Here is a 14320-nt window from a genome sequence, read left to right as displayed (position 1 = left end):
TGATGGAGTACACTTTAAATAGTCTGTGTGAGGAGGTGATGGTTTCAGAGGAAGAGGTGGAAGCAGAGGAGGATGCGAAAGAGGGATAACAATATATCAAATCTCTCATCGCACGGCAGGTGCCATGGGAGGTTGCCTTACAGTGATCAAGGGTGGCTCTTGGTACCAGACAAACTGTTAGTGAAGGTGCAGGAGCCAAGGAACAAAGAAGGATGAGTTGATGGATGCTCATCAGTCAGGAGATGAAGAGAATAATGATGCCCTCTCTGTTGTTCGTGGTTGGCGGGAAGGAATGGAGGAAGCAACCTGCCCGTATTCTTAGGGTTAGAAATAGTGCTAACTAATGGGTTGCCACTCTGTTAGATCCACGGTACAAGAGTAAATTTAGCCAGATGCTTCCCTCGTGGAAAGGCATAAGCGCATGCTCGAGTTTCGAAACACACTTGTAAACAATCTACAAAACAGCAGTGAAGCACACAATATGCATCCCAGTTCTAGACATACAACCTCTGGAACGTCAAGGCGTCATCACAATTTCTGTGAGTCATTTCAAACATTTTTAGACCAGCCCGTGCGCCAGCAGAACAGAGTACAAGTCTGACATGTTCTGAACGACCGGAGAGGATTATGCAGCAGTATCTGGAGCTCAATATCAATGCCATCAGGGGAGGTTTAGATCCTTTTGCATTTTGGTCTTCAAAAATGGAAGAGTGGCCTAAGCTTGTCTGACACGCCTTGTAGGTTTTGTCATGCCCGACAGCCAGTGTTTTCTCAGAACGTGTCTTCAGCGCTGCTGGTGGTGTCCTAATGGATAAGCATATCCGGCTGTTCCCTGAAAGTGTAGACCGCCTAGCTTTCATCAAAATTAACAAGTCATGGATGTTCAATGACTTTTGCACCCCAGTCGCAGACTAGGTGATAGAGTCATTTTTAATGTCATGAATTCATCTTGCGTTATTGCAGTCTGTCTTTGTTGTGGCTTTTGTGCCTGCTGTTGCTACTGCTGCTAATGTTACAAACAATTTTTTAAAATGTGTGTACTCCAAGTTTGTTCTCTATCTGGCGGGTTGCCTGTAGTGGAATGTGTGTCAGAAGCCTATTATTCTGTTTCTACTCTGTGGAAATTGATGCCAATTTAGTGGTGTGTGACAATATTTTTTTGAAATGTGGAGAAATCCAAGTTAGGTCTCATTCATTTGTGTTGCTTGTAGAAGTAGGGCTCCCAGACTGGCAGGCATCCACCTGTATGACTATCCTTACATTTTTGTACCATTAGTACTCTATGAAACTTATGTTTGTGCCATCTGAGTTTGACTGGAAAAAAAAAAATTGGAGCTGTTGCATGAGGTATCAGGACTCCCGGCTAAGAAGGCATACACCACTCCCTTAACCATCAGGTGCTCATTGAAACTTCAAAGTTGTAAATGATGGCCCGCACCCTGATCAACCTCATGCATAGCCCATGGCAGACTGCTTCTGTGCCATTATAAAAAGTTCTACTGTGGGTCAGTTGATCAGTCAACAACCTGTGCTACTTCCCTTACATTTTTCTACCAATAGTATGTATGAAACTGATGTTTATTATTATTATTATTATTATTAGTTATTTATATAGCACCATTGATTCCATGGTGCTGTACATGAGAAGGGGTAACATACAAAGTACAGATATCACTTACAGTAAACAAACTAACAATCACAGACTGATATAGAGGGGAGAGAGGACCCTGCCCTTTCAGGCTTACATTCTACAGGATGGTGGGGAAGGAGACAGTAGGTTGGGGGGTTGCAGCAGCAACAGTGATGGTGAGGCAGTAGCTCCAGTAGTGGTGAGGAGGCAGTGGGGATCATTGCAGGCTGTAAGCTTTCCTGAAGAGATGGGTTTTCAGGTTTCGTCTGAAGGATCTGATTGTGGTTGATAGTCGGACGTGTTGTGGCAAAGAATTCCAGAGGATGGGGGCTATTCGGGAGAAGTCTTGGAGGCAGTTGGGTGAGGAGCAAATAAGTGTGGAGGAGAGAAGGAGGTCTTGAGAGGACCGGAGATTACGTGAGGGAAGATATCGGGAGATTAGCTCAGAGATATATGGAGGAGACATGTTATAGATGGCGTTGTAGATCAGAATTAGCAATTAGAATTGGATACGCTGAGGGAATGGGAGCCAGTGAAGAGATTTGCAGAGGGGAGAAGCGGAGGAGTAGCGCGGAGAGAGATGAATTAGTCAGGCGGCAGAGTTAAGGATGGACTGGAGAGGTGCGAGGGTGTTAGCAGGGAGGCCACAGAAAAGGATGTTGCAATAGTCGAGGTGGGAGCTGAATAGGGCATGTACAAGCATTTTAGTAAAATGAGGGTTGAGGAAGGGACTGATTCTGGAAATATTTTTGAGCTGGAGGCGACTGGAGGTGGAGAGAGCTTGGATGTGCGGTTTGAAGGACAGGGCAGAGTCAAGGGTTACTCCGAGGCAGTGGACCTCTGGTACGAGGGAAAGTGTGATGTCATCAATTTTTATAGATAGGTCGGGTAAGGAAGATCACTGAGATGGGGGAAAGATGATCAGTTCTGATTTGTCCACATTGAGTTTGAGGAAGCGAGAGGAGAAGAAAGAGGATATGGCTGATAGACACTCCGGGATTCTGGACAGCAGAGAGGTGGTGACTAGAGTTGAGCGATACCGTCCGATACTTCAAAGTATCGTATCGGATGGTATCGGCCGATCTTTAAAAAAAGTATCGGTATCGCCGATTCCGATACCGGAAGTCCCATTCAAGTCTATGGGACTTCCGGTATCGGAATAAGAAAAACCCTTTCCTGCCCTTGTACAGCCTCTCTGGGGTCTGTACGGGCCTTTCGGGGGGCTGTGCCGGCCTGCCAGGGGGTCTGTGCAGGCTCCGGTGGTCTGTGCCGGCCTGCCGGTGGTCTGTGCAGGCTCCGGGGGGCTGTGCCGGCCTGCCGGGGGGCTGTGCCGGCCTGCCGGGGGGCTGTGCAGGCCTGCCGGGGGGCTGTGCCGGCCTGCCGGGGGGCTGTGCAGGCTCCGGGGGGCTGTGCCGGCCTGCCGGGGGGCTGTGCCGGCCTGCCGGTGGTCTGTGCAGGCTCCGGGGGTCTGTGCAGGCATCGTCCGATGGGACTACAAGTCCCATCGGGCGATGCCTGCTACCATGACAGTGATTGACACATTAGCCAATGATGGGACAGTAGTAGTCCCATCATCCGGCTAATGTGTTAAATGTAAAAAAAAAAATAAAAAATTACATGCTACATACATACAACATGCATACTACATACATGCTACATTCATACTACATACTACATACATGCTACATACATACTACATATATACTACATGCATGCTACATACATACTACATGCTACATACTACATGCATGCTACATACATACTACATGCTACATACTACATATATACTACATGCATGCTACATACATACTACATACATACTACATATATACTACATGCATGCTACATACATACTACATGCTACATACTACATATATACTACATGCATGCTACATACATACTACATACATACTACATATATACTACATGCATGCTACATACATACTACATGCTACATACTACATATATACTACATGCATGCTACATACATACTACATACATACTACATATATACTACATGCATGCTACATACATACTACATGCTACATACTACATGCATGCTACATACATACTACATGCTACATACTACATATATACTACATGCATGCTACATACATACTACATGCTACATACATACTACATATATACTACATGCATGCTACATACATACTACATGCTACATACATACTACATATATACTACATGCATGCTACATACTACATGCTACATACATACTACATATATACTACATGCATGCTACATACTACATGCTACATACATACTACATATATACTACATACATACTACATACATACTACATACATACTACATACATACTACATGCATGCTACATGCATGCTACATACATACTACATACATACTACATGCATACCACATATATACTACATACATACAATACATTCATACAATACATACATAGACATACAGTACATATAACATAGAGTAACATACTTACCAATACTTGTCACATTGTTCCCCGAAGCCATTGTCTTTTCCGGGATAAATATTAACATAACAAACCACAAAAATACTCACCCACGATCCGAAGCAGTCCACGAGTGTGTCCCACGACGATCTTGGGTAGAGAACTGCAGCATCAGATGATGCTGCCGTTCTCTACGGGCTGCAGGAATCCAATGACGGAAGGTAGGTATCCTTCCGCACTGTATTCCTCCGCCACTTAAAAAAAAAAAGTCCCTAGTCTCACTTTATGCCATTGCTGTGTGGGAAATTCCCACACAGCAATGGCATAAAGTGAGACTAGGGACTTTTTTTTTTTAAGTGGCGGAGGAATACAGTGCGGAAGGATACCTACCTTCCGTCATTGGATTCCTGCAGCCCGTAGAGAACGGCAGCATCATCTGATGCTGCAGTTCTCTACCCAAGATCGTCGTGGGACACACTCGTGGACTGCTTCGGATCGTGGGTGAGTATTTTTGTGGTTTGTTATGTTAATATTTATCCCGGAAAAGACAATGGCTTCGGGGAACAATGTGACAAGTATTGGTAAGTATGTTACTCTATGTTATATGTACTGTATGTCTATGTATGTATTGTATGAATGTATTGTATGTATGTAGTATATATGTGGTATGTATGTAGCATGTAGTATGTATGTGGTATGTATGTAGTATGTATGTAGTATATATGTAGTATGTATGTAGCATGCATGTAGTATGTATGTAGTATGTATGTAGCATGCAGTATGTATGTAGCATGTATGTAGTATGTATGTAGTATATATGTAGTATGTATGTAGCATGTAGTATGCATGTGGTATGTATGTAGCATGCATGTAGTATGTATGTAGCATGCATGTAGTATGTATGTAGCATGCATGTAGTATGTATGTAGTATGTATGTAGTATGTATGTAGCATGCAGTATGTATGTAGCATGTATGTAGTATGTATGTAGTATATATGTAGTATGTATGTAGCATGTAGTATGTATGTAGCATGCATGTAGTATGTATGTAGTATTTTTTTTTTTTTTTTTTTTTAACATTTAACACATTAGCCGGATGATGGGACTACTACTGTCCCATCATTGGCTAATGTGTCAATCACTGTCATGGTAGCAGGCATCGCCCGATGGGACTTGTAGTCCCATCGGACGATGCTTGCACAGACCCCCGGACATCAGCACAGCCCCCCGGCAGGCCTGCACAGCCCCCCGGCAGGCCGGTACAGACCCCCACAGGGTGCACAGACCACCGGCAGGCCGGCACAGCCCCCCGGCAGTCCGGTACAGACCCCGGGCAGTCCACACAGCCCCCCGGCAGGCCGGCACAGCCCCCCGGAAGGCCCGAAATGACGGCGCATCATGATGCGCCCACACCGCGCATCATGATGACGTCAGGCCGTCAATCAACTGAACTTCCGATTCCGATGCCGAATTCCGATATTGAAAAAATATCGGAAGTCGGTATCGGAATTCCGATACAGCAAGTATCGGCCGATACCCGATACTTGCGGTATCGGAATGCTCAACACTAGTGGTGACGTCTGGGCCAGAGAGGTAGATCTGAGTATCATCGGCATAAAGGTGGTACTTGAATCCATGGGACTTTATGAGGTTCCCCAGACCAAGTGTATAGATTGAGAAGAGTAGAGGAACTAGAACAGAGCCTTGGGGGACTCCAACAGAGAGGTTGGGATGAGGAGGTAGTGTGGGAGTGGGAGACGCTGAATGTGCGGTTGGAAAGGTATGAGGAGATCCAGGATAAGGCGAGGTCTTTGATGCCAAAGGAGGAGAGGATCTGTAGTAGGAGGCAGTGGTCAACTGTGTCGAAAGCAGGGGACAGGTCTAGAAGTAGGAGTATAGAGTATTGTCCATTAGCTTTGGCTGTAAGTAGGTCGTTGGTAATTTTGGTCAGGGCTGTCTCAGTAGAATGATGGGGACGGAAATCAGATTGTAGATTGTCAAAGAGCAAGTTAGATGAGAAGTTGGAGGAAAGTTCAGCGTGGACATGCTGTTCCGGGAGTTTATAAGCGAATGGGAGCAGCGATATTGGGCGATAGCTGGAAATGGCTGTTGGGTTGAGGGTTGGCTTTGTAAGTAGAGTTGAGCGACTTTTGTTTTTTTAGGGTCGAGTTTCGTTTCGTGAAACCCGACTTTTCCAAAAGTCGGGTCGAGCAAGATCGGCCGATTATAGGGAAAAGTCGGGGTCGTCCCGAAACACGAAACCCAATGTAAGTCAATGGGGAATAAAAGTCGGCAGTGAGAGGAGGACAGGAAACACACCTACAGTGCCCATTTGAATGCCAAAAGCATCAATTCTTCTTACTTAAGCTTGTCAACCTTAATTAACTTCATAATACAAGTTACGCACTGAAAAATGGGGGTTATTTGGCTAAAGTTGTGGGGGGGGTAGGGCTGGCTCCAGGTTTTCATGTGCCCTGGGCGAAAGAGCACCCCTTTAACACATACCACAACTCATCATGCTCCGATACGGCAGAGAAATAGCGGTATAGTACAATGAAAAATACTTCACTTTTTACATCTCATGACGAGGCCCATCTATTTCTCCATACAGAATCATTGGTCCCATATAATGTTTGAAACAGTATATGATGAGCTCCACATAATGCTACAGTATATGTTGGTCCCCATGGATGAAGCTCCACTGTCTTATGGGCCCAAATAATGCTCCAAACATAATGGGCCCCATTTCTAATGCTCTAGTGTATAATGGGCCCTGTAAATGCTGCTCCAGTGTCTGATGTCCACCTTTGGAATGTTCCAGTGTATGGTGGGCCCCATCTATCATTCTCCAGAGTATAGTGCTCCCCAAAAATTGCTGTCCCAACATTGAAAACAATCAAATAAGTCTCCTCGCTAGGGAATCCCTGTACTAGTCTGGACTCCTCGTCGTCCCCATCTTCCATCTCACTGCACAGTATTTCAACCTTGCAAGTGCTGTGATCCTGAGCAAGCAGGGGGGGCCCACTCGTTGGCGATGGCACTGGCACAGGGCCCCTGATAGTACGGTGGTGTGTCTGATGGCGGGTGGGCCGAACCTGCACTTTCATCTGCAGCTTCCTCTTTGTCACCGTGTAAGACGGAACTGTATATGGGAAGGGTAACCTGAGTTTCATCAGGGTCAGATTCAGGCCATGTAGCGTGCGAGGGGAATGTAGCGGTCTGGGTCAATGTACCAGCAGATTCATCGAGCAGTGGCTGGGCATCAGTGCACTTGTGTCGCCCCCAGGAGTACGGTCGCCACAGTGGCATTACCTTCCTCCTAGGGAGTGTGATGTCATGCTTGGGAGCAACGAAGGATCTCTCTAGCAGGTTAACTGATTGGGCGGCGTTATTCCCACGAGTCATGACCCTCCAAACAGCGTTCATGAAGGCAAAGTGTTTGTTTTACGTGGGCAGTATGGTTGCAAAGCTGAACCTTAAAGGAATGTCCAGAAGGGCACTACCAGGAGTGGAGCCTACGGTTAAATTCGACTCCACCTGGGAAACCTCAACCATGCCAGCTACAGAACAGATGCACACATTGCAAGCTTAATTCCGTTAACGAACGAGACTCCGCCATGCCCCGAGGTCCGAGTCCGGCTTACTAGAGGGACACGTGAGGCTCTGGCACATGAGATTGGCCAATAACTGGTGTGTCATGCCCTTACATGTCCGTGGCTGCATGTGCGCTACACTGAAAAGGCCAGCGTTTGTCGCTTACAGGTGCAGATAACCCGCTGAACAACGTTAGTGATGGGGATCACTGATTACAATTATTACCAGCGAACGATGATTTCCCAGTAAGTGCAGGTCAACCGCAGTTCCGGAATTAGGCCTAACCGTCATTCCTGAAAAAATGAAAAACTTACGTGTGCAAACCACAGGTGCTGTAGCTTGCTTAACAGCTCGCCAGCCGTTCTCACGCCCAGTATGGATTGCACGTGATTGCACAAAGGTGAGAAAGGGTACCGTATCCCCGGATAACATGTATGGATAGCGTACACATTCAAAATATATGTCTATACATCAGGAGGCAGGCTCAGACGGTGTTAGGCCCAGTATGGCTTGCACGTGATTGCACAAAGGTGAGAAAGGGTACCATATCCCCGGATAACATGTATGGATAGCGTACACATTCAAAATATATGTCTATACATCAGGAGGCAGGCTCAGACAGTGTTAGGCCCACTATGGCTTGCACGTGATTGCACAAAGGTGAGAAAGGGTACCGTATCCCCGGATAACATGTATGGATAGCGTACACATTCAAAATATATGTCTATACATCAGGAGGCAGGCTCAGACGGTGTCAGGCACAGTATGGATTTGACGTCCCAGACTACACAGCGGAGGAGCAGGGAGAGGTAAAGATTGCAAATGCTGGGGCCCTGTCCAAGCAAGGGGGGGCCACTCGTGGGCGTCGGTACTGGCACTGGGCCCCTCATAGTACGGCGGTGTGTCTGACGGCGGGTGTGCACCACCATCGTCAGAGACACTTGATTGCACTATGAGGGACCCTGTGCCAGTGCCCGCGCCCAAGAGTCGGCCTACCCACCTGTCCAGGGCAACGTGCGCTAGGTGGTGACCCCGGCCATGGGGGGGGAGGCAGCACAGTTAGGGAGTTTTAGAAAGTGGCATATGTTGATGTTGGACATTCAGCTGATGCAAAAGGCGAAATAGGTCAAGTCCCAGGAAGAGGTGGACCAAAACAAGCCATTTTTCTGTCACCCTATGTGTCATCAGGGGAAGGTGGGACAAAGTCCTTGGAAACCCATGCATGGTTCATTTAATGAAGGTTAGATCATCCACATTTTGGGTTGACAGACGGGTCCTTTTTTCTGTCAGGATTGATCCAGCTGCACTGAAGACTCTTTCCGATAGCACACTTGCAGCTGGGCAAGCGAGCTCCTGTAAGGCATATTGTGCCAATTCAGGCCAGGTGTCCAGTTTAGCGGCCCAATAGTCAAAGGGGAATGACCTGTGTGGGAGAACATCGATATGGGAGGAAAAGTAGTTTGTAACCATAGTGGACAACTGCTGTCTCCTGTCACTTTCCATCGATGCAGTATTACCAGTTGTGTGAGCGGTCCATGAAAAATCAGTCCACAACATTGTCATGAAACCCCTGTCTCCCACGCCACTTCTGCTGTGTGCACCATGAACACCTCTGCCAAGCTGCCCCCGGCCCGTACGGCTCGTGTGAGAACCATCACCGCTGCTGTGTGCTGGGAATGCCTCAAGCAACCGATTTACCAGAGTTGCTTGTTTATTAGCCAATATTAGGTCAAGGTTCTCCTGTGGCATGATGTATTGTAATTTGCCTTTATAGCGTGGATCCAGGATGCTGGCCAACCAGTAGTCCTACGTCATCGTTCATCATTTTGGCAATGCGGGGGTCCCTTTTTAGGATCTGCAAGGCATAATCTGACATGTGGGCCAATGTTCCCGGTGTCAATGATGCACTGCGAGTGCTGGGTGGAGGAGCACTTTATGGCAAATCCACATCCCTCCAGTCACGCACAAACCCTGTACCAGACCTTGCCACGCCAACATTTCCATTTGCCCCACGAGATGCATCCTCCTCCCCTAAGTAATCATCCCCATCATCATCCTCCTCCTCCTCTTCTTCCTCCACCTCGTCCAGGAGAGGTCCCTGAGCAGACAATGGCTGAATGTCATCAAGGATTCCCTCCTCCTCTTCCTCCTCATCAACATTGGCTGCAGACGCCTGCTCCTTAAGGTGCGTCAAAGTTTGCATGAGCAGACGCATAAGTGGGATGCTCATGCTTAGGATGGCGTCGTCTGCGCTTACCAGCCGTGTGCATTCCTCAAAACACTGAAGGACTTTACAGAGGTCTTTCAGCTTCGACCACTGCACACCTGTCAACTCCATGTCTGCTCTCAAAGTGCCTGGCCGTGTATCCTCCCACAAATGCATTATGGCCTGCCTCTGCTCGCACAGCCGCTCCACCATGTGCAGGGTGGAGTTCCACGTTGTTGCAATGTCGATAATGAGGCGGTGGTTGGGAAGGTGGAGCAATCGCTGCAGCTTCTGCATACGAACGGAGTGTACAGGCGACCAGCGGATGTGCGCGCACAGTCTTCGCACCTTCTGGAGCAGGGCTGTTAACTCCGGATAATTTTTGAGGAAGCACTGCACCACCAGGTTCAAGGTGTGAGCCAAGCAAGGTATGTGGCTGAGTTTTGAAAGGGCTATGGCTGCCACAAAATTACGGCCGTTATCACTAACTACCTTGCCTGCCTCAAGATGTACACTGCCCAGCCATGACTCAGTTTGTCGCTTCAAGTACTCGGCCAGCACCTCGGCGGTGTGTCTGTCGCCCAAACACATCATCTGCAACACAGCCTGCTGACGCTTTCCACTAGCTGCTCGATAGGGGGACACCTCGTGTGCAACAGTGGCAGCTGCAGATGGAGTGCTCGTACGACTGCGCTCTGTGGACGAGCTTTCGCTTCTGGAGGAGGAGGAGGAGGGTCGAACGCCTACAGCCAACTGTTTCCTATACCGTGGGCTAGGCAGCACTGTCCCACCACCGTTGTCCCCTGTGGACCCTGCATCCACCACATTAACCCAGTGCGCAGTGATGGACACGTAACGGCCCTGGCCATGCCGACTGGACCATGCATCAGTTGTGAGGTGCACCTTTCCACTCACTGACTGCTTGAGTGCATGGACAATGCGGTCTTTTACATGATGGTGGAGGGCTGGGATGGCTTTGCGAGAGAAGAAGTGGCGACTGGGTAGGTCATAGCGTGGTACTGCATAGGCCATGAGTTTGTGGAAAGCTGCGCTTTCCACCAACCGATAGGGCATCATCTCAAACGAGATTAGTTTGGCAATGTGGGCGTTCAAACCCAGTGTACGCGGATGAGAGACTGAGTACTTTCTTGACCTACTCATAGTGTCTGGGAGGGTGAGCTGGACTTGAGAGCTGCATATGGTGGAAGTAGCGGTGGACAGGGCGGACTGAGAGAGGGTTGATGATGGCGATGGAGTTGGTGTTCTTTCTGATGGCCTAGATTCAGTATTTCGTTGATATAACAGTGGGATTCCCTGACTGCTGTGGCCTTGCAACGACACCTCAACATTTGCTGCTGTGCTAACCGGTGGGCTTACAGTGGGGGAAACAATGTAGCATTGTTGACTACCTTCTTTGTGATCAGTTGCACATGTGGCACTTGAGGTTTGGTGTTGTGTCCACGCTTGCAAGTGCATGCTGGTTAAATGTCTAAGCATGCAACTGATATTCAAATTTTTCAGATTTTTCCCTCGGCTAAAGGTCTTTGCACACTTCTTACAGATAACCTTGGCCTGATCATGAGGATTTTGTTCAAAAAAGTGCCAAACTGCACTCTTCCTACTTTGGCAGACATTTTGCGGCCTAGCACGCTGTGATCTTTTGACCGTCTGGACAAGCTGTCCAGCAACTCTTTTGATTTTTGGAACCTGTCTTTGGAGTGCTCCGGGCCGGCCAGATAACAGCTGTTGCGATGTCGATGTCTGCTGTGGATGCTCCTCCTCATCTGAGCTATTGGAAGCAGCACCCTCTTCCCCCAATGGATGCCAATCTGGGTCAACAACTGGGTCATCTATCACCTCCTCTTCAATGTCATGTGCACCTTCCTCTGTGTCACCGTGTATGGTGGTATAGTGTGCGGGAAGGGGCACCTGAGTCTCATCAGGGTCAGAATCTGGCTCTGTACACTGCGAGGACAATGTAGTGCTCTGAGTGAATATACCAGCAGAATCATCTATCAGCGGCTGTGCATCAGTGCACTCCATGTCAGATTCATCTTGGCCTGGGTAATTCACCATTTCACTTGATAATCCAGGCATGGTATGTGAAAACAGCTCCATGGAGTAATCAGTAGTATGGCCTGCGTCATCCTTCAATCTTGGTTGCGGTGAAGGACACAAGGAAAGGTGTAGTTCATGAACATGAGCCTCCAATGACGACTCAGTGCTTTTATTTTTTACAACTGAAGAAGAGGAGGCGATAGAGCTGGAGGCTGAGTCAGCAATGTAAGACAAAACTTTTTCCTGATGCTCTGGCTTTAAAAGCGGTTTGCCAACAACTAGAAAACTAAGCCTTCGAAGCCTTATGGAGCCAGACGATGACGCAGGCTCAACACCTCCTGCATTCGGTCCTATTTTGCTCTTGCCACTACCATCAGATCCACCACCAACACCATCATTACCAGCTGCCAACCCCCGCCCAATTCCACGGCCTCTTCCACCAGCCTTCCTCATTTTTTGTAGAAATGTAGGCAAAATCCAACAAACTATATAGTAATGTAAAACAAGGTACAAGGTGTCTATAGGACAGGGGAGATTTTGAATTTCTGCAGACACTAGTGGACACTGGACACTTTTGGATTGTGTGAGGCCCACTGAATATCAGAGCGCTATGTCACAGGCTCGATGGCACAGGTGTGAAAAAAGGGACTACAGGATAAGGGAGATTTTGAATTTCTGCAGACACTAGTGGACACTGGACACTTTTGGATTGTGTGAGGCCCACTGAATATCAGAGCGCTATGTCACAGGCTCGATGGCACAGGTGTGAAAAAAGGGACTACAGGATAAGGGAGATTTTGAATTTCTGCAGACACTAGTGGACACTGGACACTTTTGGATTGTGTGAGGCCCACTGAATATCAGAGCGCTATGTCACAGGCTCGATGGCAGAGGTGTGAAAAAAGGGACTACAGGATAAGGGAGATTTTGAATTTCTGCAGACACTAGTGGACACTGGACACTTTTGGATTGTGTGAGGCCCACTGAATATCAGAGCGCTATGTCACAGGCTCGATGGCACAGGTGTGAAAAAAGGGACTACAGGATAAGGGAGATTTTGAATTTCTGCAGACACTAGTGGACACTGGACACTTTTGGATTGTGTGAGGCCCACTGAATATCAGAGCGCTATGTCACAGGCTCGATGGCACAGGTGTGAAAAAAGGGACTACAGGATAAGGGAGATTTTGAATTTCTGCAGACACTAGTGGACACTGGACACTTTTGGATTGTGTGAGGCCCACTGAATATCAGAGCGCTATGTCACAGGCTCGATGGCACAGGTGTGAAAAAAGGGACTACAGGATAAGGGAGATTTTGAATTTCTGCAGACACTAGTGGACACTGGACACTTTTGGATTGTGTGAGGCCCACTGAATATCAGAGCGCTATGTCACAGGCTCGATGGCACAGGTGTGAAAAAAGGGACTACAGGATAAGGGAGATTTTGAATTTCTGCAGACACTAGTGGACACTGGACACTTTTGGATTGTGTGAGGCCCACTGAATATCAGAGCGCTATGTCACAGGCTCGATGGCACAGGTGTGAAAAAAGGTACTACAGGATAAGGGAGATTTTGAATTTCTGCAGACACTAGTGGACACTGGACACTTTTGGATTGTGTGAGGCCCACTGAATATCAGAGCGCTATGTCACAGGCTCGATGGCACAGGTGTGAAAAAAGGGACAACAGGATAAGGGAGATTTTGAATTTCTGCAGACACTAGTGGACACTGGACACTTTTGGATTGTGTGAGGCCCACTGAATATCAGAGCACTATGTCACAGGCTCGATGGCACAGGTGTGAAAAAAGGGACTACAGGATAAGGGAGATTTTGAATTTCTGCAGACACTAGTGGACACTGGACACTTTTGGATTGTGTGAGGCCCACTGAATATCAGAGCGCTATGTCACAGGCTCGATGGCACAGGTGTGAAAAAAGGGACTACAGGATAAGGGAGATTTTGAATTTCTGCAGACACTAGTGGACACTGGACACTTTTGGATTGTGTGAGGCCCACTGAATATCAAAGCGCTATGTCACAGGCTCGATGGCACAGGTGTGAAAAAAGGGACTACAGGATAAGGGAGATTTTGAATTTCTGCAGACACTAGTGGACACTGGACACTTTTGGATTGTGTGAGGCCCACTGAATATCAGAGCGCTATGTCACAGGCTCGATGGCACAGGTGTGAAAAAAGGGACTACAGGATAAGGGAGATTTTGAATTTCTGCAGACACTAGTGGACACTGGACACTTTTGGATTGTGTGAGGCCCACTGAATATCAGAGCGCTATGTCACAGGCTCGATGGCACAGGTGTGAAAAAAGGGACTACAGGATAAGGGAGATTTTGAATTTCTGCAGACACTAGTGGACAC

This window comes from Dendrobates tinctorius, unplaced genomic scaffold, assembly GCF_039654945.1.
Source record: "Dendrobates tinctorius isolate UK_male_01 unplaced genomic scaffold, ASM3965494v1 ptg000007l, whole genome shotgun sequence".
Taxonomy (NCBI): Eukaryota; Metazoa; Chordata; class Amphibia; order Anura; family Dendrobatidae; genus Dendrobates; species Dendrobates tinctorius.
This window is presented reverse-complemented; position numbering follows the sequence as displayed.